Raw genomic sequence first — 26,066 nt, 5'->3', positions numbered from 1 at the left:
CCGAGCCGCAGCCGTCTAGCCTCACCCGCGGCTCCCGGGCCCGGGGTCCTGCGCCCGCCCGCTACTGCAGCTGTCGGATGAACAATGGCAGGAGGAGGCGCCGGCGTCCAGGGCTCCGGCCCTCTGCGACTCGCGGCCCGCGGCTGCAGGCGAGCTGACTGACTGACTAACCCACCGGCAGAGGGAGGGAGCAAGTGAGCACGCAGGAGGCTCCGCGGCGCGCCCTCCCGCCTTCCCTCTGCGCGGCTAGGCCGGCCCGGCCCGCAGCCAGCCCGCCCGCCGGCACCCGCCCCTCCCACTCTGGTCGCCACAACATTGTAGTAAATTTCTATTGGACAGCGCCGGAGGGAAGGAGGGGGCCGGGCCCGCGGCCCCTCAGCCCATTGGATGAGGCCAACTGGCTCCTCTGGTGCCCCAACCCCCCTAGGCGGGTAAGATTGGAGAGCGAAGGAAAAAGAGGGGAAAAGGCTAGGGGGCTGGCCTCGTGTGCGCACGCGCAGGTCGAACCTGCTCTGGAGTCCGGGTGTTCCCAGCCCCTGCAGCACCCACGTGGGTAGTGAGGCAGCTAGTGCCCAGGACGAAGGTGAGGCCCTTCCCACCCAGAGGAGGGCCAGGTAAGAGGCTGAGATTTGAAATCCTCAGGGAAAGCGGAGGTTGCTGCCAGACTACTCCAGCCAACTGTACCCTAATGCGCCTAGTGACTTCGGTTAAGTCATTCCGCTTTTCTGGACCTCAGTTTCCCTTTCTAGTAACCTGACCATCTCTAGATACCATTCTAACCTTGACATTCGATTAGACTTTACCTCTTCTGGCAGATGTATAAGGAATGGAAGTCTGAAATGGAGTGTTATGGCCACACCAACATTTAAGCTGTCTTCTGGGTTGAATGATCTCCTAATACTGCCCTGGCACCCTCAAAATCACAAAAACCTAGCTGAACTCCGGACTGCTCTGACAATTGCCTTATGTGCCTTAATTTCCTTTCAGAAGTTTCAGAGGTCCCTTGACCCTTCGCATTCCCTGCCAAGCTGGTCCCTGAACAGGCTGGGGCCCCACAGAGCAGAAAGAAGGCTCTGTTTTAAGCATGCTCCCTAAAAGGTAAAACAGGTTCTGCTATTTTCATTTCAGAGAAGAAGAAACCCAAGCAGAGAGACTTAGACTTGCCAGGGTAAGAAGCCAGGCAATCTGACATCAGAGCCTGTATGTGCCAGCTACATTGTCTCTCCATATCTAATCACAGCCCTCACAGCTCAGCTCAGCCTCTAGAAACAAACTCCCTAGGTTCAGTTACCAGACGCTAGCCCTCCCTAATTGTTATGCCTTCTCTGTGCCTGTTTTGGACTCCATAAAAGGGGGTGATAATAATTCCTACCTCGTAAGAGTTATTGTAGGAGTTAAATAAGTTAAAATGTGTAAAAGTCTTTGAACAGTGCCTAGGTCATAGTAAGGGCTACGTATGTGTTATTATTACTGCTATTTGGAGACTAAAATAAGGACTGAGAGGTGTGGAGCTGGCTAACATAACAATAATATATTTGTTAAGCACTCAATTGTTGTCAGCACTGAACTGAGCACATTATATGAATTATCTGTTTGAAATATCCTGAGAACCCCTAGAGGACCACCTGATTACCCTAGGTAAAACTGCCTCCACTCACACTCTCCCTTGCCCTGTTCTTATTTTGCTTCATAGCACTTACTTACCTCTACCTGACTCTGCTGTATATGTATTATTTACTTGTTGTCTCTCTCAATAGGCTGCTGCAGTATAGACCCATTAGAATGCAAGCTCCAGGAGGGCAGGGACTTTGTCCTTCTTCACCTCATGAACAAGTTATTTTATGTATAAGGAAATGAAGGCTTATAAGGTCAGATGATTTGGCCAAAGTCATTCTGTATACTAGGGGTTAAGCCCCTCTTCTTAAATACTCTGGTCCCCTGTCTCAGGTACTCCAGTTCAGCCGTGCTTTAGTTTGTGGGAGTTCTAGCCCTATCACCTCTGTGCCTCAGAGGCTTCCTATACCACCAAATTCAGATGTATAAAAACCAATATTCTCTACACTACGAAGTGCTAGACAATGACACATCATATTAAAGAGACTTGGCTTGATGCATGGAGTGGATAGTATTTAACAAACATCACCCTGAAAAAAAGCAGGTGGTCTCAGGCTAGCAGGAAATGGCCAGTACAGGCAGGTGTACACCACTCTTAAATTCAGAATGCCATGCAACACCACACCAGGAACTGTTAGCACAGGTTTTAGAATCTAAAGGACTTAAGTTCTAGTTCTGGCTTTTAATTCTTAGCCTGAAGATGAAAGAGCTTTGTAAACTGTAAAGTACCATCCACACAAGGGGGATTTTTTTGTTATTAATTAGGTACACACCATCACCTGTTAAGTTAAATGCCCAGTCCCTAAGTATAGCTGGACCCAATGCATAATTGTTCGGGGTGGGGGGTGAATAATGCCCGATCTGAAGGCAGAGAAATTACCCTTATTCATATGCCCATCTGTCCTCTCAAAAGAGACCTCTGCAAACCAGACATTGAGTCCCAGCTCACCCTGCAGAGGCTGCCACTGGGTACCAAGGTTAAAGATCTCAAGCACCATCTCTGAAGCTAATCACCTAGATGGAAACTCAGTTCCCTGCCCTTCCTGCTCCATGCTCACATCTGGGTGGCGGCTGTGCCATGTTCCAAGCCCCAGGACGGGATCTCTAGGGGCCATCTCTATCCCGCCTGCCAGCTGAGCCTGCCGCCATCTCCCCCAACCACCCCTCCTGTTCCTTCCTAGGGAATACAGGCCCTGCTAGCTGCCTGTCAGCCCCTGGAGCAGTCAAGGCCACTAAGGAAAAAAAGAAAAAAAGATGGCATGAAAGGGTCCTAATCCTCCCCCAATGCAAACTGAGCTCCAGCAAAGCAAACACCAGCTGCATGGAAGAGGGTGAAATTAGATGGTGAAATTAGGTGGTGACCAGAGGAGGGAGCCTGGGAGGGTAGATGGGACCTCCAATGACCTGGAAGAGATGAGACTGAAAGAAAGTGGGGGTAGAGTGGGGGCACAGTTGGAGTCTGAGCCATTCCCAAATCTGGGACGGAGGCGGATTAGGGACACAGCTGGCCTGACAGCCCAACGATAGGCTCATAGAAAATATTTGTCTGTTGGGAGGGATGGCAAGAGATGAAGAGGGCTTTGAAAAGCTAGGCCCACCAGCAAAGTGCTCCGAACAGCCACAGTTGAATAAAAACCAATCCTGGCACCGAAAGTGCATGAAGAGCAGAGCTTTCCATCGTGCCCATGGTCATGACATTGCAGTCATTTTAGACCTTTTAAACGCAAATGCTAAATCAAACAAGCTGTAACAAGGCAGAAAAATTTCTGTTCATGCATTGGTATGCCTTTCTAGGGGATTATTTTTAGTAGTAGGATTTGAATTGCTCATAGAAAATATATAGTTACATTAAAAGAAAAAAATTACGATTACCATAAAGCCATCAGTCACAAATAATCATTGATATTTTGGTGGGAGACTTCCCTTCAAGTACCTTTTCTTGCAGATACCTTTTCTTTATAAATATATACGTATATAATTATCATATGAAATTGCTGATTTTATAGGTTAAAAATGATCAAATATCAGAAAATTACATATGGTTCAACCTAATACTTTTTAAATTTTAGATCATATTTTTTGGAACCAACTTTTTTCACTTAAGCATATATTATGACTTTTACATCACCATATTTAACAGAGCCCTGTTATAGTATTATAATAATAAGTGTATATTCCATAATTTAGTTAAACCTAAATGTTGGACATTTAGGTCATTTCCCATTTTTTGTTCTAATATGATACCTGGCAAACATCCTTTTATCTAAATCATACCCATGATTATTTTTCTAGGATGTATGGATGACAGCATGTTTTTCCTGTTCTTTTCCAGCACCGTGAAACAATTTGTTTCACTGAACACATAAAGCCATAAAACAAATCTCAAAAACATGAAGGAATTAGACTGTTGCCGCACACGAGGCCGCCTGTTCGGCTGAGATGAAGGCGAAAGAACTCACAGGCCACGGGAAGACTGTCTGAAAACACAGCCTGTTTCAGCCTCTTTGACACAATGCATTTTGCTTACAAAGTTACATTAAGATCTGTCGTGAAGAGTTTTCTGTGCACAGTAAAAGCAAAAAACTAAATGTAAGTAAAATATATACATTAGAATTGACGCCTGACGTCCTTTCTGCTGGGGAGACACTCCAAAAACCCAGGGCGGAAGGGAAGGCAGTTGATGCCGTGAAAGAGGCCTGTTGAAGCGGTTCTAAGGCATTCCTTCCGGCCTCTAGATTCACAAAGTGTCAGGACTGGACAGGACCTTACAGATCATCAAGACCAAGCACTAACTTTTAAACAGTTTGAGAAATGGGTCCACAAACCAGAAGGGACTTGCCTAGGGTCACACAGTTTAGGGGTTGCAAGCCTAAACTTGAACCCAAGTCTTCCAACCTCTACTACAGGATTCTGTTCACTGCCCTCTTCTAAGTTCAGTTACATTTCCCTTCCAAAGCTGGAGGCGAGGCCAAATTCTACAGCCATAAAACCTAGGAATTCCTGAGCTGGAAGGGACTTGAGAGGTAACTGATTATTAAAAATAATGACAACTACATTTATTAGGTGTTTACTATGTGTCTGGCACATACTAAATACTTCATATGCATTATTGCATTCACCTTGTATTGGGTTGGCCAAAAAGTCTGTAGAATTTTTTCTGTAAAGTAAAAGACACATTTTTCACTTTCAGCAATAACTTTATTGATTTGGATATTTTGAGTATGTTGGCTATCTCCGGCTATTGGATTCTAGTGGGTAGAGGCCAAGGGTGCTGCTAAACATCTTTCAATGCATAAGACAGCCCCGCAGCAAATAATTATTTGGCCAAAAGGGCAATAATACCAAGAAACTTCACAAACTACTTTTGACACATTCGATCAGTCACAGCACCTTCTCTTTTTTTGTGTTTCAGTTCCGTTTTACCTTTCTTGAAATAATAAAGCATAATATGCCAAAAATGTTGTGTATCTTCTTCCATTTTCAATATTAAAATGGCTGCACAAAAAATTCACCAATTTTGATACGTTGTTTCAAATGCACACTGATATGACAGCTGTCATGATACAATCTAACAAAACTGTTTGAAGTGAAGTTAAAGACAACTACCTAAGCACTACCAGAGCCATCGCACAGCAAAAACTATTTGAACTTTTTGGCCAACCCGACAGTACCGCTGCAAGATATTATTAGTTTCAACTACGGTTAAAGAAACTACAGCCTAGAAATGTTCGGTGATTTGCCTAAAAGGCACACAACTTAACTAGATCTGGGTGCTGCCACTGTCCTCTGCCCCACACTGCTTTCATACCGCTCTCAGAAAAGCAGTCTGGAAATGATGTGAATGAGCATCATCACATCTGTCCTGGCCTTGGCCAGGCTGCTCAGCTGGTTAGAGTGTCATCCCCATACCCCAAGGGTGCAGGTTTGATCGTTAGTCGGGGCACATACAAGAATCAACCAATGAATGGTTAATAAGCAGAACAACAAATTGATGTCTCTTTCTTTCTGTCTCTCAGTAAAAAAAAAAAAGCTGTCCCTTGACCCCAAGGAAAATCTGTCATGACTGCTTCTGATTGTAGCCCCAAGACATTCAAGGAGGGACGCAAGCATCTGGCCTCTCATGACCCTCCCACCCCTTCCCTCACCAGCTGGAATGAGCCTAATGACCCTGATCCAGCAAAGCCTCCAGCTCACTCAAGCTTAACCAACTAATTCCCTCTCCCTATGGCAGGGAACCCTCTCGGCTAGTGAATTTCCCAAGAAACACAGGGATAGGCTCAGTGCCATCAGCTAGTGGAGCCCTTTCTAAAACGGGTCAAGTCAGCCTGGCCCACCCCTAGGAGAGGGCGGAGAAGGAGGGAATAGGGAAGAGGGGGCATTAGGCAGCCAGAAACAGCCCAGCTTTGACTCGTCCCAAGATCCTCCAAAGCTGCTGTGGCAGGACAGTCCCTGAGCTGCTGTCTAGCATTGAACTCGTCTCAATTTCTTAGCCTTCCAGAGACTGGGAGGTCTTCAGCGGGGAAGACAGAGACAAGTGACTGCAACTAACTTCCAGACTTAGCTCTGCCAAAAGTTCGCCGTGTAACCCTGGGCAAGTCACTTACCCTCTGTCTTGGATCGGGCTGCCACAGCAAAACGCTGCAGACTGAGTGGCTTAAGCAACAGAAATTTACTTTCTCCCAGTTCTGAGGGCTGGAAGTCCAAGAGCAGGATGCAGCCTGGCTGGGTTCTAATGAAGGCTCTCTTCCTGGCGTGTAGGCGGCTGCCTGCTCTGTGTCCTTACGTGGCAGAGAGGGCGAGCTCTCTGGTGTCGCTTCTTATAAGGGTACCAATCCCATCACCAGGGCTGCTCCCTTATGTCCTCATCTAATCCTAATTACCCCCAAGAAGTAATTGCCTGCATCTCCACCATGGTCATTATAAGACGACCAGCAAAGGTGTATACAACACTCACTGTGTGCCTAGGTACCTGACCTACACCCTCCTATTTGGCTCTCACCACAACCTTGTGGAGTGGGCACTATTTTAACCCCATTCTATAGCTTTGGGAGCTGAAGTCGGAGAAATGGAGCAGCTTGCCCCATGATACACATTTAGAAATGGGCGTAGCTGGGAAGCCAGGTGTGTCTGACTCCGGAAGTCTGTCCTCTGCCAACTACACTACCCTGCCTCTCTTTCCCAAGGAAGCCAAGGAGGTGTCTTTACCTCTATTTGACAGATGAAAAAGCTGAGACCCAGAAAGAGGTAGTGGTCTGTGGGCCTAAGGTGACCCAACAACTCAGCAGCTAAGCAGGGATTTGAACCGGGCTCCCGAGTCTTATACCCAGGGTCATTTCCCCCACCCCTACTACCTGAATCCTGAGCATCAGAAAATGCCCCTCTCTGCTGGACACTGGGAAACTCTACACCTAGCCCCCCCAGGGGCACAGGGAGCTCCCTCTATTTAGGAGTGTTGGGGAGAAACTTGGCAGAATAATGCCCCAGGGAAGAGAGCAGCTGAGCTGGTTATTCAAGTGTCCCTAGCTGGGGGTGCCTCCATCTGGGTGTCCCCTAGCCAGGGACCCTGGGAAGGGGGCAGTTACAGAGGAAGCTGCTCTGGGCCTGGGCCTCAGTGGCTGGTGCAGCTCTCTGCTGCGATTTCTACTTGCTGGCGGAAAACAAAAGCTGGATCCTCTGAACCTAAGTGCTAATTACCAATAATGACATAATAACCATTGTGGGCCCAACAGCCATAACAGCCTCAACTAGAAATACCGCATAGCTGGGGCTCGGGAACAAAACGCTTGGGCACTCGAACTGAAACCGATGCCCTGGCAGGGACCGTCAGGAGCAAAAGGGCTTCAGGGTTGACCCAGCCGAAGTCTCATCTGACAGATGGAGAGGGTGATGCCCACTCGTGCAGTTGCTGATTGAGAATCTCCTGTGTGCTGAGCACAGTGCTAGACCCAGAGAGGAAAGGCTTTATTTATTTATTAATCCATTCCACAAATATTTACTGAGCGCCTGCTACGAACCACGCACTGTTCAAGGCACAGGGAATATAACACTGAATGAGACAGACAAAAATCACTGTTATCCCTGAGCTTACATTCCAGTCAGGGGAGGCAAACAATACACAAATATTCAATAAAATACAGCACGACGGTCAGCGATAGAGCTGCCGGGGAAATAAGCCAGATCGGAGGACAGGGAGTATCGGTGTTGTGGCAGGAAAGAGTGTTACAATATCAAATAGGCTACTCAGAAAGGGCTTTGCTGAGAAGGGGGCAAAAACAAAAAAACTTTAAGAAGATGAGAGAACAGTCACAGCAGTATTTGGAGGTAGAGTCTTCTGGGCTGAAGGACCAGCAAGTGCAAAGGTCCTGGGGCAGAAGTGTGCCTGGTGCACTCAAGGACTTCCCTGACGTCATACCTCTGTCATTAACAGACCTGGGAGAGGAAAGGAGTCAGTCTGATCACCCACTGTGCACTTGAACTCTCTCAAGCCTTATGACAATTCTGGAGGTAAGGATTATGCTCACTACCCTACCATTTTACAGTGGAGGGAGTGAAACCCAAAGAAAAAAAGTAACTGATCCCACATCCAACAGCTAGAATAGGCGGGCCTGTTTCGCTCCAGCTTCCTCCAGCCTCCCTGCTCCTCTTCTCTGCGTCCCGTCCATCCAAATCCAAAACATTTGCTGAGCAAATGAACGGTAAGGAATCAATCCTGCATGTGTCTCAAGCCCCACCCTCTCGACGCACTGTTTTCTGACTGGTCTTGACTGGTTTCTTCTTCTTGTCTTCACTCAATCATGAGTAACGACAATAATTCTGAAGTGCCAGCTATAGACTGAGAACTTGCCCCAAATTATCTAATTTAGCCCATAAGTAATCCTAGGAGAAGGTGCTAATATTTTTTCCCACTTTATAAGTGAAAAAAACGAAAGCTCGCTGAGATGAAACAACTTGCTAGAGGTCCCCCAGCTGGCAAGTGGTGGGGCTGGGATTGAAATGAGATCTGTCGGCTCCCAAATCCCTTTTTTTATCCCATAATATTAGTAGAAACCTCTGACATCAATCTGTCCCCTTCCTTTTATAGATCAGAAAACAAACGCAGTGGCATTTGATCAGAGAAGCCTGCAGAAGGGAACTGTCCTCGTGTGGCTTCTGGAAGAGAGATGGTGCGGGCACGGAGCCAGCAGGACAGAGATCATCTGGGGGCAGGGGCCAAAATCAGGCCGAGGGTGAGGCTAGAGTGCTCCAGCCAACCAGGGGAGGGGGAATTTGGGGTAGGGGTGGGGGGTGATGCTGCGCCTCTGGCTTTCAAAACCGGTTTATTGGGTGTCATTAGTTCAACAAGAGACTGTATCAAAACTCCAAGTCTCTAGACTGGAAAGGCGTAGGGCAGAGAAGATTCTTAGAGGCAGTAATAACACTAGCTACCTACCACTGAGAACTCACAGAGCTGAGCACTGGACTGCGCTTTACCTGCATTGGCCAGTCCTCACAGTAAAGTCAGCCCCTTCTACAGCAGAGAAAACTGAGGCTCAGAGAAATACAGTGGCCGCCCAGGTCAGTCATCGTATCGCACCCATTCATAGGATGGTGCAGAAAAGAGTCCAGAGACCTGGCAGGTTCCTGCCTCGTGACCTTGTACCATTAGCCACCTGCTCTGATCTGAGGTTCTGTGTCTGTCCCAGGAAGGACTTGGTCGCCGGCCTCTGCTGTAGAATCCAGGAGGCTCAGGGATCCAGGTCTGCCCAGACTATGGGGTCTCCCACAGATACAGGACTTCTCCCAACCATGCAGAAAAAAAGGCCTGATTACCAGCTTCCAAGGAGAAAAAAAAATAAAACTACATTTTTTTTCAAAGTATTTGTCCCTTTTTCAAGACTGCTGCTGGCTTTGGCCTCTAGCCAGGGAGAAGCTTCTAGGGTGAGGAGCTGGGAGGAGCCCAGGCCTCAAGACTGAGTGTCCTTGGGCCTGCAGCCAGGGGGAGCCAGGGGCAGGAGAGAGTGGGCTGGCAGTGGGCCAGGCCCCCTCTGGAGATTTGGGCTTGTTTCTTAATCCCTTCCTTCCTTTGTGGGCCAGATCAGGCTGCCAAAAGAGGCAGGGGAAGCGGTGGGTGGGACCGAGGGGACAGAGCAGTTCAAATCCTGATGAAATAATCCTTTCTGCGGGTGTCCGTTTGTGTGCAAGACCCCTCATGGGGGTTATCTTACTGAAGCCTCCACCCCTCCCTGGGAGGAAGGCCTGCGGTCCCCGTGTCCCCGAGGTGGAAGCTAAGGTTCAGGGGGGACTGCAGGCCACATTACTTCTAAGTGGCAGCGGGTGGGGAGCCCAGGTGTTGACTTGTGAGAGAAGCAGCCTCTGGGTTTGACTGGGGTCAGGATGGGAGAGGAACACGGTGGCGAGGAGGCGGGCGAGGGGCAGGGTGGGAAGGGCCCTGGCAGTCTCAGTGAGAACAGGCAGCTGTGAGGACACAGCAGTGAGAGGGTAGCAAGTGAGCGTCTGCAAAGTGACTGACTGTCTGCAAAGCCCAGCTTGGTCGGGCCCTGCCTCCCTGTCCAGCCTCACTCCCTCCGCCACCTCCCTCTCCCCGCACGCCCTCGCCACACCCAACTACAGAACTCACGTCCCTGAGCACGTTAAGTGGGTTCAAGCCTTCACACATGCTGTTCCCTGTGCCCAGAAATGTGTTCCCTCCACCACCCACCTAGAGAGCTCTTATCCATCCTTCAAATTCCAGGCTACATATCTCTCCACCTGATGCCTAGAAAGAGTTAACTACCTGCCGAGCTGGCCTTGCTCGGGAGTGTTTCACGCTGACTGAGAAGGAGGAACCCCATCTGAGTCATTGTGCGCCCCCAAAACATAGTACACGGTCAGTGTTCATTAAATTATTGTTGTCTCTAATTAGATTCTATTACTGAATCTTTCAGGCAGGCAAAGCAGGCTTTCTTATATTTGCTCTCAAGGCGAGGGAAAGGAAGGCAAGAGAGAGGGTGACTTCAGAGGCCACGCAGACATTCGGTGACACTGGCAGCACTAGAAGCCAGGGCTTCTCTGTACCACACAGCCCCTGCGTGACCCCTTCCCCAAAGAGCTGTCCTTGCTGCCAGGCCTGCCACTGTCACCACAAGGGACCCCCCCCAAGGCAGGAGTCGGGGGTGTGAGCCCTGGTGACCAGCGCCTTGGCCAGTGTCCAGCCTAGACATAGGTGCTCCTGGGGGAACTGAGGCAGAAGATGGCAAGGAGCAGACAGGTGGCTTCCCCCGCCCCAACCCAGCTCTGGTTCCTCCTCTCACCATGTCCCTCGGCCAGAGACCCCGGCAGACCCCAGCATCCTCCAGACCCCAAGATCTCACTCACCTCTTTCCTCACCTACCTGCCCACTGTGAACCACTATCACATCCCTCTGGCTCTGCCTCCTAAACAGACCTCACATGCACCCCACCGCTCCCCACCCCACGGCACAGTCCTCGCCCCATATCTCAGCAGCTCTCACCTGGAGATTTGCCTCCATCCCTCCCCTCCTGTTCATCCTCCACATCAATCGGTCCTCCCAGAATACAAGCCCGACCATGTCCTTCCCCTGCTTAAAATCCAATGGCTCTCCATTGCCCCCAGGTCAAGTCCCCCAAGGCTCCTGAGCCTGGCGCTCCAGCCCCATTGCCCAGAGGGCAGGTCACAGCTCCACAGGTCAGCAGGGCAGTTCGTGCAACAAGGAGCGCCGCTTCTGCTGGGCTTTGCCGGAGAGGGTATGCACAGTTCACACTGCAGTGCATCGGTCAAGGTGGAGTTGGCGGTTTCTGTGCCTTTCTCCCCAAAACTAGACTCTGAGCTCCCGGGGAGGTAGGGGGCAGAGACAACACAGATTCATCTCTGTGTCCCATGCCCTGTGACAGAGTGGGTATTAGTGAAAGCAGATGACACAAAGCAGGTGGCTAGGCGACTAGATGACCTTTCAAGAGGTCTCCCGCCTCCTTTCACCTTACAGATGCTTTTGGAACCTGTCAGACTAGGTTGCTCCCTGCCTGTCTCCAGCAGACCCCTCCCAGATGTGGTCCCCACTGTCCCAGAAGGGATATCTTTATAATCCCAAAATTATACTCATAATTATACCTATAATAATGACACTAATGACTATCATTGATTAGTCACCATGGGCCTCATATGCATTATTAATCCTCAAAAGAACTCTCCAGGATCTGGAAGATAGGTGGGTTTTTTGATTATCCTCATTTTACAGGGAAGGAAACGAAGGCTCCAAAGGTTAAGTATCTTGCCCAAGGTCACAAAAGAAGTAAGCAACAGATGCGGAATTGAAAGCCAGGTCTGTCTGACTCAGCCGCTATGGTGTCTGGCTTTCTCCTGCTTTCAGTTGTCTTTCTCTTCAAAACTCTCAGAGCAGCAGGCCTGGCAGGAGGTGCTGTGTGTGTGTGCATGTGTGTGTGTGTGTGTGTGTGTGTGTGTGTGAGAGAGAGAGAGAGAGAGAATGTATCCACTCAGCAAACATTTCAGCAGTTCCCGCTGGCCCTGTGCTGGGCATTGCAGATGAGCAGAGATGACTCAAACACAGCCTCTGTCTCCTTGGGGGAGACAGGAGAGTTTCACACTATGAACTTGGGCTTTGGGGTGAGCAGACTCAAGACTGAGCCCCAGCCCCACCCCGTATAACTATGTGACTCTGGGTAACTCACTCGGTTTACTCAGCACCAGGGCCCTCCTCCATAAAGTGGGGATCGTAATGCCTGAGTCCCTGGGAGGACTAGATGAGATAACGTATCTGAAACAGCATAAACAGCCAGCCTAGCATGTAAGACAAATCCAATAAATGGCAATAATATGTATGATGATTAGAGACTCTCTGGATCCCTAGGCTGTGATGGGATTAACTCTCCAGGGCCCTCCCTGGAGCCTCCTCAGCCAGACCTGAAGAGTAATCACAGCGTTAATGCCTAACCCACCCAGTTTCTCATTAAATAATTCTTCAAGGGAAATGTCCCTTATGAAACCTGCTTTGTAGATGAGGCAATGGAGGCCCAGAGAAGGTGGGTTACTGAACCGAGTCACACAGCAAAAGAACGGCCGTGCCAGGACTTCCACTGAGCTACTTGTGCACTAGGCAGAGCCCAGCCCTATCCCAGGCCCCTGACCAGGCTGCTGAGGAGTGTGGGGCTCCCGGCTCCTAGACTCTAGCCCCAGCTAGGTGAGCACTTAAAAGAAGGAGAAAGGAGCCAAAAAGAGGGGCACTTTACTTGGTCCCCTCCCAAAATGAGCCCAGGGCTGGGAGGAAACCACCAATGACCACACAGGCCCTGGGCTGGGCACTTCTCCTTGGCTCCTCCCCATGCCCGTGCAGGGGAAGCATTATGACATGCCGTCACAGATGAGGTCTCTGAGATTCAGGGAAGTTAAAGATCTGTCCAAGGTCACAGAGTGAGGGAAGTGGAAGCACTGGGAGGCACAGCCTCTCCTCACCCCTCCCATCTTCAGCCCCAGACCTCCCCAGCGCTCCCCAGCCCTCCCTCTCTTCTGAGGAAACCCAGAGGCTCTGCCACACCCCCCCACACCCCCCCCCCACACCCCCCCCCCACACCCCCCCCACCCATCCTAAGCGGAGGCCCTGACAGGCCTGGGCCCCTCGCTGCTGACCGACGGACATGGTACTCGGCCCCACACTCATTCAGAGGGCCCAGAGCTCACTGCACAGAGCTCTGCCCCTCAGCCCCAAGAATTCAGTCTAGTGAGCAAAGAGGAAACTCACATTCACGAGCCCTTACGATGCTGGGCACTTGATATCTGTTAGCCTTTTAATACAATACAAAGAACACGGATGGGCATAGTGACACTGAATGAACAAATAGGTTCATTCAGAAATATTCATTGAGGACCTACTACCAGCCACTATATCCTTGGTGCTGGGGATACAGCCGTGAACAGTTGAACAAAAATCCCTGCCCTCGTGGGCATTACATGAAGAACAAACATACCTGTGTCCGGTAGAAGCTTATATTCCCACTTTACAAATGAGAAACTGAGATGCAAAGATGCACCCAGCTACAAGTGGCAGAATAAGGTTTTTATTCCAGACCAGTCTGGCCCCGAAGACCTTTGCATCCTATCATGGGACCCCCAGATCACAGCAGTGTGTTGAGCATCTGGAGTGAAGTCAGTGGGTTGTGGTAGGACCCAACATCACAGAAACTCTCTCAGTCCTTCCACCCCCACCCCTGGGCCTCCCTTCACTCCTCGGAGTGGCCCCAGAGCCACGGGACATGCATCAGAATCGAGCCCACAGGGCAGCCATTTAGCCAACCCAGTACTCACCCAGAAGAAGCCATCGGGGTCGTGCAGCCAATCAGGAGAAGCCGTGGAGCCATCGCCGCAGTGGCACATGGAAGCAAAGGACAGCAGTGAGACACAGGCACCACCAACAGACAGACTCTCTGGGGGCCCCTCTTGGGCCTGGGCCTGGGCCAGGGCCTGGGCCAGGGGTGAAACTCTGCCCTCCCTCCGCCTCTGCTGGGGCTCTGCTGGGGCAGATAGCCCCTTAGTCAGCAGTCTGATCATATGATAATCCACCCTGAGCTCATCAGGACTCCCAGGGCACAGCCCACTGGAGGCAGCAGGATCCCTATGGACAAATACTAACTGAGCACCTACTGTGTGCCAGGTGTTGGGGCTCAGCACAAAGAAAACAGACACAGTCCTTGCCCTCAGGGAGCCTACAGTGCAGTAAGGACGCAGTCATATAGTATTAACTGATTGCAGCTGTGCTGAATGCTCCAAGGAGGAAACCTACGAGTTGGGGTTCAAACCCTGGCCCTACCAGTCACTAGCCCTGTGACATTGGACCTATTTCTTAACTCCTCTGTGACTCAGTTATCATCTGTACAATGAGGACAGCATCAGTACCAACCTCCAGGGGTGTTGTGAGGGTTAAATGAGTGAATATACGAGGCGGGACCTCCCAAAAAACAGAATTGATTTATTTAAAAAGTGTGTATTTATTCTCACATGTTTAAACTTCAGTCACCTTCAAAGTACTCTCCATTTGATGCAATACACTTATCAAGACATTTTTCCTCTGCTCTGCAAAAATAGTTTTGACTCATCGATTTGAATGCCTTTTATTGCTTCTGCTGTTTTTTTGGTTCACCTCTTCTACATCAGTATCCCTTTGAGGACTTTTTTCATCCCGGGAAACAAAAAAAAGTTGCTGGGGGTGAGACTGGGTAATAGGGGAGGTGGAGCATGGGGGCCATGCCGTTTCGGTCAAAAACTGCTGAACACTCAGCACGGTGTGGGTCGGTGCACTCGTAAATTACCCATCATGAAATGGGCAAATGCATTGAAAGACTCTTAAAAAAATGTCATTGACGCTAAGTGCAGCCTCTCACTACAATGCCAGCTGGTACACTATGATACAGATGTACACTCACCTAGCGGGGAAAGCCTGTACTACAAGGGGCCCACCCTCCAGAAGATAATTCCGGGGGTGGGGGGTTGGGTCCCTTCTCATACATAAAACATTCTGCACAATGTGTGGCACACACTGAACTGTCCATTCGTGTTAGCTACTATTGCTCCAGGGGGCTGTAGGCATGGGTTTTAGAGGGACCTAGAATGGGTCAGGCCACCACCTGCCTGACGAGGCAGCGGTTAAAGGAGACAATGAGTGGTGAAGCTCTGAGCCCAGGGCCTGGCGCATGGTAACTATTCAATAAATGGTGGTGGCATTCTTAGAGCTGTTCTCCACACTTAACCAGCATAAAGCATCTCAGCAGAGGCACTGTCAGAAGTGCCCTCTGCCCCTGAACACACACCCAGAACCGCAGCTTTGCACTGAAAAATACCCCACACCCACATTCTCACCTGATTCTACAAATGCCTGATCTCTTCTGACCTTCGCAATAACCCAGGAAGTGGACAAAGGGGAAATTATGATTATTCCCATTTTACAGATGATGGCAGTGAGAACAGACTCACTCCTCTGTGTATTTCTGGCCTAGTTACGTGGTCCAGCCGGGATTCCAACTGGCATCTGCCTGGATTTTGCTCTGCAGGCCCTCCCTTGCTCCTTTCCTGCAGTCTCTGCAACACCAGCTGCACAGCCCCAGACAAGCCTTGGAACCTCTCCAACCCCAGGCCCTTCATCTGAAACAGCTGCCAACCCAGGATCCGAGCTGTTCCCGACCCAACTCCTCCTCCACGGGTTCACGCACTGCCATCCCAACCCCACCTCTAACCTTTCACACCATCGTTGACTTCAGTCACGAACCCATGAACCCAGAAATGTCTGCACTCAACTACTAAAATTCAAGTTTTACAGATGAAGATACTGAAGTCCCAAGTTGGCCACATAACCAAGGTTGCCTTTCGGTGCCCAGCTTTTGCACCTGAGCAGTGGTCAAGTGCAGCTGGCTGTCTGGGGAAACTTCAGGTGGGGCTCTGACTCTCACGATGCTCCTTCTGCTCCATCCCCCATACCAGGCACAACTGGGCATTGGCACAGCCTGTGCCCCAGCTCCCTCCCTAAATACACCAGCATTCCAAGCTTACCTGGCAGGGGCCAAGCAGGTTCCAGAAGTTAAGGGGTAGGCAATATGGACACAGGTAAGGGTGAATACCTGTAGAATAGAGGCTCCCCCTTTTAGTGAGTCTGAGCTTTGAAGTCAGACAGACCTAGGTTCAAATCCCAGCCCAGCCACTTCCTAGCTGTGTGACTTTGGTCAAGTTGACTCACCTCCCTAAATGCCTGTGAAATAAAGATAATTCCTATTCCCTCATGAAGTTGTATGGATGACATTAGTTAATGCTACGTATTAAAGGCTTAGCACAGAGTTCCGTGTATAGTAAGTATGTCTATCATTACGCTCAGAGAATGTAGGCCAAGAAAAGGACTTGGGGGCACACCACACTCAACCTTGCCCTTGCCCCGTACTGTCCACTGCCCCTTATGTGGGTGAGGTAGGGGGTGGACTGAGTCCCAAAACACGTACTGGAGATTGGAGCAATGGGTGCTGGAAGACTGTTAGAGACTCCAGGCTCATCTCCCCCTCATTTCCCAGAAAGAGAAACTGAAACCCAGGGAGAAAAGTAATTGGTCCACGGACTATAAGGGAGTAAAACCCTGCCTCCTTTCACAGACATCCGAATCTTAGGACCTGAGGGAATTCTGAATTCCCCCCACCCCAGGGACTACCATAAAGATTCACTCTGTTAGCCCCTAGCAAATTTCAGTCCACCATAACCTGTATGGTGAGCCCTCCATGGGTATCCTGTTCAGCTCTGTGGCTAGGAAACCTGTATACAGCACACAGTAGGTACTCAAGAAAGGCTTAGGGTATAAGCCTATGAAGTTTCTCTCTGGTTCCATGGCTTTGCTCAGGCTCTCCCTCCAGGGGTTTCTCCGTGTTATCTCTCTTCAGTCACTCCCACCCTGGCCTCTGTCTCACCCTGCATCCCAGGTCCCATAAACTGGGCCCGACCCCACCCAGCAGAGCTCTGGTCCTCCAGAGGCCTGCACAGTGTCAGCACCTTCCCAGCCAGACTGTGATGTTCCTGTTCAGCACAGCTAGCCGGGCTCCTGGCCAGGATCCACTCTGCAGAGGGGGTGTTGGCCCTGCCCTGGCAGAGGCCCCACCCCCACTGGCCTGGTGGGTGGCGCAGCCTGGGAGCCCTGGGAGCCCTGGGAGCTTCTATCAGCGCCCCTGAGGCCTACAGAAGGGAGGCCAGCCTGGTCGAGGCAGCACAGGGATGGGCTGATCAGCAGACAGACAGGTGTGGGCTTCCTTGCCTCACTGAGTATCACCTACACACCCAGGCGCTCCACCTGCATCCCACATTGCTGAGACCTGGCAGACCCTGCCTGGCTCTGCTATACACACAGAGGAAACCTTGGGGCTTTTCCACTCCATTCCCTCCTGAAAACACCTCCACTGGCCTGCTCCCAGACCAGCTACCACTCTGGTCCTGCACACTCATTCCTTCATTTGATTCTGCTAATGCCTGTGAGACCCAGATTATTGACTAAGAAAAAACCCGGGACTCAGAGAGGTGAACTGACTCATGCCACAACATCACACAGCAAGGAAATGACAGGACCAAGATTCGAACCCAGTTCTGCTGCATGAAAAGCCTACAGGGCACAGGATGTCCCTACTCTCCCTCTTCTCCACTTCCTACAGCTTCTGGATCCCCTTCCTCCCAAAACTTCTACCTCCTCCCCCATTCCTAGTCAGAATTAACAATTCCCATCTCATGACTGCTATTACACCTTGTTTACCTGCCCAACAGCAGCAGGGTACAGGAGTTATTTCTGAGGTGTCTGTCTCTGACACACAGAGAGGCCTTGAAGGCAGAGAGTGATCCCAGTAGGTGGTCCTTAGACCTGATGGTCTGTAACTTCTATCTCCACCGTCCCCTTCCCCCCACCCCACACAAAGGTCCTCTGGCCTCCTGCTGTTGATCTCCCCATCCCCAGCCTCCTGCCAAGCCCAGCCTCCAGGCCTGTAACTGGGGTGAAGGTGGGGAGCTCGCTGAATCCTCAGGGGCCCTGTGCTGGTGCTCTGGCCTCACCCTCTCCCCTTCGGTAGCTGGAGATCTGACCCAGACCTGACACCAGGCAGTTCTCACGGGGACTCCCAGCTGCCCTAAGCATCAGCCCCAAACAGGCGCTCCCCAAGCCTCCTTCTTCTAGAGAAAAAGGCTCCAGAAACACAGAAGGGGAACGCTGCCTAAAACACTGCCTAAAACACTGCCTAAAGTCAGCCACTCCCTCCCAAGTGAAGCCGTGGGCCTAGTAATAACATCCCCCAAACCTGCCGGGATAGTTCTCCCCTCCCCGCTTCTGGAGCAAACTGGGCTGGGGTCTGTCTGGACAACTCCCTGCCTCCAATTTGTCGGAGGCGAGAACTGTTCTACCCCTAAGAAGGGGGGTCTACCAGAAAGAGTAGGCTAGGACAAGGAAACTCTAGTAGAAAAACAGGGGACAGGAACAGGGAGAAACTGGGGACAGGGCTACACAGAGACCAGAGATGAGAGACACCGGGAATCGGGGAATGAGAGCACGCAGGAATCTGAGGCCGACAGAGAGACTGGGAGAGACCAGAAGCAGAGGGAAGTCCCCTAGACCAAGCCTGGAAGGGCGCGTGCAGGGCAGTGCCGGCGCCCCAGCTCGCGTCCCGCAGTCCGGAAACTCAAAGTCAGTTACGTAAGGACCGGAGCGGGGCGCCGGGACCCGGGGCTCCGGGCCCGGGTGCCCCGTCCCGGTGGGCGACTCCCGCACTCCCGTGGGCTCCTTCCCGCGCCACGGAGGATCCAGCAAGAGCATGCGGGGCGGTCAGGGCGGGGTTGGAAGGAGGGGACCTACGGCCGCACCACTCCGCAGAGGCGCGGGCCGGCGGGAACCAAACCCAGGACCCCCGCCCCAGACAGGCCCGATACACGCTGGGACCGCCAGCGGCAGGGGTCCAGCTCCGGACCCAAGCTCCCGGTCCTCCTCCTCTGTCGCCAGTACCCCTCCCCGCACCATGAACTTCGAAATGCCTAAGACCCTCTGGACCCCTACTTCAGATCTTGGAGCCCGAGGCCCCTAGACACCCCCCAACACACACACACACACACACACACACACACACACACACACGCTCCTGACTCTTACACTCAGTTCTCTCCAGTACCGGCACGGCCTGGGCCCTTGGGAGTGGGTCCATCTGGTCTCCTCCCGTCCCTCCCGGGGACTCGGGGAAGCTCCGCGGGTGGTCCAGGCTCACCTGTGCCGGACGGGGCGAGGAACTGGCCGGGCCAGGCCGAGCCGGGCCGCGTTCTCGCTGTCCGCCGTTCTCTCCCTTTAAGAGGTTCCTGCCACTTTGCCCGGCTGGGGGCCTCCACCTGCACTGACAGGGCAACTCTGGCTGAGGCCCCGCCCCAAACTCGGGAGGCCTTCTGATTGGCGCGAGCAACTGCCAATCGGCGGGGCGATGGCGAGGACTGGACGGAGGAATGTGAGCGAAGCAACCGGGAAGGGGCGGGGGCTGCAGGTGCGGTAGAACCCGAACGCCTAGCCCAGGGCAGCCGCATGTTAACCTCAGAGGTTCAGGGGAGGGTTGAGCAGGAAGCTACTGGATTGGCTAGTATGGTTTCTGACGTCATGTGCAAAAGTATGATGCAATTTGCCATGTGGTGCTGCCCCTAAGGGCAAAAAGGGAGGTAGGAGGGCAGTTGTCATAGGGAACCTAAGGAAGTGACCTTGGCGAGACACCTGGACCACCTGCCCACCATTTCATCCTGTATGACCTTGAGCAAGTCACTTCTCTGAATCTGAGTTTCCTCAACTATAAACCTCACCATGTCTTCCTGAGATTAACAATATGGCAAGCATAGCTCTGGCACACAGTAGGAGACTTTCAGTGAATGCAGGTTCTGGTTCCCCTCATTCCCATCTTGCACCTTTCTCCGAGACTTTCCCCTCTTGCTGGTCCATCTCAGTGCTAGAAGGGGCTTGTATAGTCAGGGATCCAAGTCTCCTCGCCTCTACCTCACTTCAGAACTGTGCTCACATAACCTGAGTGGCAGGAAACTCACCACCTTCCAGGATGGCCTCATTCATTTCAAAACCGTCCTGGAGACTGCAAAAGCTCTTCCTAAAATTAAGGCCAAATCTACCCTCTATGATTTCTGCCCACAGAGAACAAACTTAGTCCCTCTTCTATGTAGAGGTATCATAGAATCATAGGATATTTCAGGTCAGAGAGCCATGGAGAGCTTACCACTCTTTTGCGTGAATGGAAAAAACTGAGGCCCACCATGGGCAAGTGACATCCTACGGTTCAGTGGTCTTTCTGTTAAATGGGCTCTGGAATCAGGCTGCCTGGGTCTCAGTCTTGAACGCTGCCACTCACTCCCTGTGCATTATTTGGGGTGAGCTACTAACCCTCTGCAAGCCAGTTTCCTCCTCTATAAAATGGGGCTAATAAAAGTATATTCATCAAAGGTTGTTGTGAGAATTAAATGAAATAATCCATGTAAAGTACTGGGAATAAATGCCAGTCTCAGGGTAAGCGTCCGAAAAATGGTTAGCATTGATTATGATTACTGATGTTAAGGTTATATCAAGATCATAAATTCATGTATTGCCCCACTCCCACCCTCAAATTTGCTGAAGCCTCCTCTGATTCAGGTCTTATTTGAGGGCCCAGGACCCTGGTCCCCGCCTTCAAGAAGCTCACAGGGTCACAGAGGAGGATCTGACTGAGCCCCCGGATCGGAGGGATGCTTTCTGATGTAAGTGCGTGGGCTCCAGCACATCAGAGAAGATTTAGTTCCTTTAACCAGAATATGGACAGTTGAGACCCTGTCAGTTCCCAGCGCTGTGGACCCTGGGGAAAGCTGACATACACACCCAGGCTCCCAAGCATAGTGACATACCTTCCACCTGTCCACATTTTCACTTGCCCACCAGGTGACATTGCCCTGTGGTTAATTAAGGGCTTGGGATTTGGTGGCAGCCGAGTTTTGGCTCTCTGTTTTACCACCTTTGTGCCTTTGGGCAAGTCACTTTCTCTCTGGGGTAAAAGGACTAATAATAGCCTCAACTCTACATAGATCTGTTGCGAAAATTAAATGAGAGTTATGTGAAAATACATACGCAAATACCCAGTAGTGGGTCTATTACTGTTTTTAATTGCTCCCATACGTATTCATGCACCCAGGAGAGAATGCCTCGATTTAGCCTCTGTAAACAGGGGTTTCCTCTCCAGCTCCCTGCATTCTGATTCTGGTCTTCAATCGAAGGGACGGGGCGGGGCGCGGAGAATCCCCGCAGCGGCCGGGATTACTACACTAAGGAGCGCCGCAGGCCCCGCCCCCTCCCTGATAGGGGTGGGCAAGTGGCTCGGGCTGCGTTGGGCTGAGCTGCCTGTGGGTGACTCAGCAGGGCCAGCGCCTGCCCTGCCTGATAAGGTTGTGTGCCTGCAAATATGTGTGCATGTTGAGGACGGCCAGGAAGGGCTCTGTCTCTGGGTTTGTGAGTGAGAAGCACATGTAGGAGTGTGTTTATGATCTTGATGTGTGTGTCTCTCATCGCTGTGTATTTGTGTGCATGGGAGTGCATCTGTGTGTGTGAAGGTGTGTCTATGTGTTGGTGAGTTTGCATAGAAGGTGTGACTCTATTTGTGTCTGTCTCTGTGTGTCATATAAAAAGGTTTCCCCCAACCCTGATCCAGGCCCCGGGGACCCAGAGAGCTCTGCCCTGCCCCAGGGGCCTCTGTGTCCAGGCAGCCTGTCTGTGCTTCTTGTGGAGGTGCCCTGTGTACTTGTAAGGGTGAATGTGGCCTTGTTGGCCACTGTTGAGGTGGGGGTGGGGGTCTGTCACCCCTGCCCCACTGCCTGCCTCTGCCTATGAAATCTCCACCTCCCTCCCTTGAATATTGGAGGCAATTTGCTACCTGAGATGCTTCTGGTGAAGGGAGACCTCCGGAGGAGGCAACTGACATTTAGCGATCACTATTTTACATGCATTCTCTCACTTGACCCCATTGAATCCTTACAGCCAAAAAAAAAAAAAAATTCTGAAGGAAGTGAGACTCAGAGCAGAAGTGACAGCAGGCCAAGGTCACAGAGCCCTTAAGTAATGGACGGCATGAAGATGGCACGCAGATCTTCCCCTTGAGCTGCGCACCCAGTTTGCCTGCGGCCTGTGGGGGGCCTGATAAGCTTGGGGGGCAAGGAAAGGTGCCTGTTTGCGTCTCCCCCTCCTTTTCCTCTGAGTTGCCTGGGCCTTCAGCCAAATCCTTATCCTTCCAGAGCCTGGACACTGCCACCAGCTTCAACTGGGTGACTGAGTCTTGAGTTGGGTGATAAAGAGGCCAGGAGAGTGGCTGGGGGTGGCAGGAGGAAAGGAACGAAATGGGACCATCTGTTCCTTCAATGAATCTTCATTTATCATGCAATTAAAAACTGACCACGACCCTGCTCAGTCTGAGGGGAGGAGTCACATGACCAGGCCACAAGGAATGGTGGAGACTGAGGGGGAGGCTCAGGCCTGAGGCCGGGGGTGTGGCTGGAATCTGTTACTGGTTTGAATCCTGATTTCACCATTTACAGGGCCTGTGACCTGGCCAGTCATATAATTCTCTCCCAGTCTCATCAGTCAAATGAGGTAACGGCACTCATCCTGCCTGCCTTTCCTGACTCCAGGGCACCAGAAGGGAAAGTCATTTGTAAACCGAGAGCTGCTCTCCATGCTTAATGGACATTTCTGTTGTGGGAAGGCCCTAAAGCAACGGTCTACCCAGAGCCCAGAGGGAGGAAACGATCCCCCGTGAGGGATCCGGGAAGGGTGAGTGCCTGGAGAAGGCGACCTTCAGCTAGACTACTTTTTAAATATAAAAACGTGATATTCATTCTCAATTCTTATGTGTAACCCAGCTAGACCTTTAAGGATGAATTCACTGTATGAAGAAGGAAGAGGGCGTTCCAGGCGGAGGCATGGCCTGCACACGGGCCCGGAAGTGGAATAGCGAGGATGGGGTCCCGCAGCAGAACGTGGTCTGGAGCATCGTGAAACCAAATTGCAGAAGACTGACACTTGGGGGTAACCAGGGAGTCTTTGAGGCAGAGACAGCCATGTTCTGGCTGGGGTGTGGCAGTCATGGGGGGTGGGAGGTATGGAAGAGGAGAGGGAGAATGGGTGGGCAGTTCCAAGAGCCCCCCCCCCCCGCCAGAAGGATGTATCTGAAGCCTGGGGCAGGTCCGAGGGATAACATTCAGGTGGGCAAGAGGCTGCAGAGCCCCCTTCAAGGGAGAGATGGGTGTTGGCAGGGGTGGAGAAAAAGCTGAGCCAGATGTCCCATTCCAAGGAGGCACCCGTGCACGGGCACAGAGGGGGCCCACCAGTGAACAGGTAAAGGCTCAGAAAGACCCCACCGTCCGGGAGTTCCTCTGGGTTTGCCTCTCTGTGCGGAGAGGCAGCCAGTCCCACCAGGAGAACTCCTTCCCAGGGAAATGGTCATCTCCAGAAGCCCCTACTGAAATAGCAACGGGTGTCAATGACTGGCTTACTATATATGTGACGGTACCACTAATCGTTCCTATCAAATACCCCTATTTTATGAATGAGTAAAATGAGGCTGCGAGGGGCAGTGATTTGCTGGCCATCGCACAGCTAGTAAATGACAAGGCCAGAGCTCCCTATTTCCTGAGAGGGCAGGAGGTGCTGGGAAAGCTCAGATTCTGGCTGTGTGGGGCCAGGAAGCCGGGGAGGAACAGGCTCCGGGAGAAGGCCAGAAGGTGTCTGCCGCCACCTTGTGGTCATAGAGCCGCAGAGCCCAGACGTTCTACTCCGGGAAGAGAGGAGCTGCCCTGAGCGCCTGTGTGCCGGCGCCCGAGACAGGAGGCAGTAGCGAAAAGGGGGGCTGCCTGTGGGACTGCCATCCCTGTGTGTGGGATTGCAGCTCCAACTCACCACAATATGTGAGACCCCAGGCAAGCCTCCTAACCTTGTTCCTCATCTCTTCCTTTGGGACCTCTGAGAGGATTGAAAGAAGTAGTCTTGACTCCGGCAAAGGCCCTTCAGAGCCTTGATGCAAACTTTGCAGTTGGGAAAACCAGGGACCCCGTGGTAAGTTCCAGGATTGTGGCCCCAGAAGCTTATTTGGGGGCCTCTCTAAGAAAAAGAAAGCTAAGTAGACAAAATACCTGTAGCCACTCAAGTTGGAATTTGTGGAAGCCAGAGTGGAAAGAGACAATGGTCTTAACCAACTGATGTGAACGTTTTTTTACTTTTGCAAATTTCACAGAAATACATGACCTTGTGAACACAGGCCAGGGTCCCTCCTAGGGCCTATGCAAGTGCGAGGCTTTGGTTGACACATAAGCCTCATAGTGAGTTCACCAACAGGTTTGGTGGCGTCGAGTATGAGGTCCCCCATGGGAGGTTTAGAGATTCTGGAGCCAGAGCCAGATCTGGGTTCCAGTCTCCCAACCCGCCCCCCAAACCCCCCTCCCTACCCCGCTCCCTGCTAGGCATGCCTTTCACTCAGAACTCCCAGGGCTTCCTACCTAGAACTGAGTCCACACTCACCAACTCACCACACCGTCTGTGTGGCCACCTCCTAACAGCGGGCTGTTCCAGCCAAGGCCACTCAGGGATTGATCCTCTGTTCCATCCAGTCGAACTCTTCTTTGCTTTCTAGGCTTCCAGCCCCATATCAGCCCCAGGAAGCCTTTTCTGCCTGCCTTTGCCTTCCCAGGCGGTGCCAGCATGCTACTTGGCACAGAGGCCTTTGGTCAGACAAGGCTGTTGTCTGGGCCCCTGCAGTGCTATCCTTCTGGTGTTGCCTACATGTGGTCAGGCCAGAGGGACGCATTCGGAGCCGCTCCTCTGGCAGCCAGGCCTGGGGGCTGGGCAGTGGGACAGAGCACTCTAATCCCAGCCCTCCTCTAGCTCACAATCTGGTGGTCAGATAATACAGGGACCAGATCTTAAAGCTTTTAGGGCCAGTAATAATGTAGAGATCAAACTCTTTGAGAAGCCCGGTGTGGGAAACCAAGAGTAGTGGGCGTGCCCGCTGTGGGAAGGTCCGTGTACTTGGCTTCTCCCAGCCCTTCTAAGGAACTAGGAGCTGGAATCACTGTCCAAGTTCACGCCCTTTGCTTTAACAGAGGCCATCAAGGATAAGAGATGTGACCCAGGCCACAAAACACGTTAGTGGCTGAGGCTGGATTCAAACCTGGTCTGAAGGCTGTCTGCTCGACCTCAAGCATGAACAGTTGGGGTGAACCATCCCTTCCCACCCTTGACTCCCAACTCCCTGCTCTCACTCCAGATCCTCCAGCCACTCAGCACAGCCAGAATGGCAAAGAGAAGTTCAGAGGGTTCCCAGGGGACCATGAGAGTTGGACTACAAGGAAGGGGCACTTTTGGAGCCCCCTGACCAAGATGAGGGCAGAGAATGGACTTTCGTCTGCCGCTTCACTACTGTCCTCAATGTGAGCGTCTAGCCTGCCGCACTATTTTCAGTATGTTCAGGTAGTTGAATGAGTGACTGTGAAGTAGCAACTTAGGGCAAGGAACCTTCTTGGGTGGGGAAATCATCCCTCCAGTTTGACCTCATCCACCTCTGGGTGCTGCTCCTGGCCCCCTGGGGGTGGGGACGGGGGCTGGGGACTGGGGCTGGGATTCCTGTGAGTCCTATTAAGGATTTTCCGTTTTGCTGCATCTTTCCCCCTCTCTCTCTCTTCAGAGCAATGTCCTGACTATCAGAGGAAGCTGTTTTGTGACTCTGGGAAAGTCACTTCCCCTATTGGAGCCTCTGCTTCCTCATTTGTTAAAAATACTCCCTTTGTGGTGTTTTTAATTATTCAAATGAAACAGTTATTAGGACTTTTCATGCGCTGGGTGCTGCATAAGGCACATCGAGCTGAGGAATTAAATGAGGTGGTAGCTGTAAAGCACCACA

The 26,066-nt window shown here is 51.6% G+C and overlaps 1 protein-coding gene across 2 annotated transcripts in view; it reads right to left on the bottom strand.

Moving 5' to 3' along the window:
* Positions 1-19,521, bottom strand: part of EPB41 (erythrocyte membrane protein band 4.1) — a 166,224-nt gene extending 146,703 nt beyond the window's left edge. The window contains exon 1 of one of the 2 annotated variants that reach the window (XM_045859204.1): positions 19,380-19,521. The gene's annotated coding sequence lies outside the window, so the exon portion shown is untranslated. Of the gene's footprint in view, positions 1-25; positions 257-19,379 lie in introns of those variants that run through there. The other variant, XM_045859199.1, reaches the window with a different exon arrangement.
* Between the last annotated feature and the right edge of the window lie 6,545 nt (positions 19,522-26,066).

The sequence above is a fragment of the Phyllostomus hastatus genome, unplaced genomic scaffold, assembly GCF_019186645.2.
Source record: "Phyllostomus hastatus isolate PE091 unplaced genomic scaffold, TTU_PhHast_1.1 phas_scaffold_182, whole genome shotgun sequence".
Lineage (NCBI taxonomy): Eukaryota > Metazoa > Chordata > Mammalia > Chiroptera > Phyllostomidae > Phyllostomus > Phyllostomus hastatus.
Note: the sequence above shows the minus strand (reverse complement) of the source record. Positions and strands in the feature narration are given on the sequence as shown.